This window comes from Mustela nivalis (assembly GCF_964662115.1).
Source record: "Mustela nivalis genome assembly, contig: HAP1_SCAFFOLD_1870, whole genome shotgun sequence".
In the NCBI taxonomy this organism is placed as follows: domain Eukaryota; kingdom Metazoa; phylum Chordata; class Mammalia; order Carnivora; family Mustelidae; genus Mustela; species Mustela nivalis.
In genome coordinates this window covers 42,269-42,517 of record NW_028134794.1, presented here as the reverse complement: position 1 = coordinate 42,517, position 249 = coordinate 42,269, and positions in this window count along the sequence as shown.

Sequence of the window (249 nt, the reverse complement as noted above, 5' to 3'; positions counted from 1 at the left end):
TTCAGCACCGACAGGAAGCAGCAGGGGTTCTGGACGTTACTCTCTCCTGAAAGCCAAGGCGGTCCAGGCAGCATCGCTCTTGCCCAGCCGCAACCGGGCGAGAACTTCAAGCCCTAGAAGCTGAACAGACCAGGCCGAGGTGGGTGGGGCAAGCACCGGACAGCACGTTCCGACTCCTGCCGCGCGCACGTAACCCACCGGGAGCGAGCCCGCAGCGCGCCCGTAATCCACCGGGAGCGAGCCCGCCCA